The sequence below is a fragment of the Aotus nancymaae genome, unplaced genomic scaffold, assembly GCF_030222135.1.
Source record: "Aotus nancymaae isolate 86718 unplaced genomic scaffold, 86718_ANA_hifiasm-v0.15.2.pri h1tg000014l, whole genome shotgun sequence".
In the NCBI taxonomy this organism is placed as follows: domain Eukaryota; kingdom Metazoa; phylum Chordata; class Mammalia; order Primates; family Aotidae; genus Aotus; species Aotus nancymaae.
Genome location: NW_026988425.1, coordinates 25516562 through 25517320, shown reverse-complemented (window position 1 = coordinate 25517320; position 759 = coordinate 25516562). Strand labels below are relative to the sequence as shown.

Genomic DNA, 759 nt, shown 5'->3' with positions numbered 1-759 from the left:
CCGTGTGCATCAGGCAGCAAGTCCTTTTCTCAACAACCTAAGTACTCAAAAAGATTCTCCAAGTCATTATTGATCAGGGAAGTGCAAATCAAACTCACAGTTTGATACCACTTCATACTCATTAGGATTAGTAGAATCAAAAACTGAGATAACAACAAGTGTTGGTGATAAGGTGGAAAAATGAAAACATTCCATTCTGCTAAAAGGAATTTGAAAATAATACAGATGCTTTAGAAAACAGTTTAACTCTATATTTTAATATTATCAAATATAGAGTTCTACTATAAACCATCAATTTTACTTCTGGATGTATACCTGAGAAAAAGCACATATTTACATAACAGAATCTTGCATGCAAATTTTATAACAGCATTATCCATAACAGCAAAAATGTGAAAATTGCTCACTTTGGCAACACATATACTAAAATTGTAAGGATGCGGGAAGATTAGTATAGCCTCTGTGCAAGTTTGACAGGCAATTCATGAAGTATTCTATATTTTTATTGTACATTTAAAATAACTAAGAGTATAATTAGATTGTTTGTTACCACAAAGAATAAATGCTTGAGGAGACAGATACCCAATTTTTCATGATGCAATCATTATGCATTGTATGCCTGTATCAAAGTATCTCATATATGCATAAATAAATATATCTACTATAAACCACACATTTTTAATATAGAAATAAACACAGCTACTATATATCCACAATTTTTTTAAATTGGAAGCAAACCCAAATGCGTGTTAGTGGAGA

At 30.7% G+C, this 759-nt stretch overlaps 1 non-coding gene across 1 annotated transcript; it reads left to right on the top strand.

Annotated features, from left to right (window-relative positions):
* Nucleotides 1-399: 399 nt before the first annotated feature.
* LOC135274996 (U6 spliceosomal RNA) lies at nucleotides 400-504 on the top strand. Its single transcript, XR_010342724.1, has one exon. It is a non-coding gene; the product is annotated as a U6 spliceosomal RNA (small nuclear RNA).
* The last annotated feature ends 255 nt before the right edge of the window (nucleotides 505-759 follow it).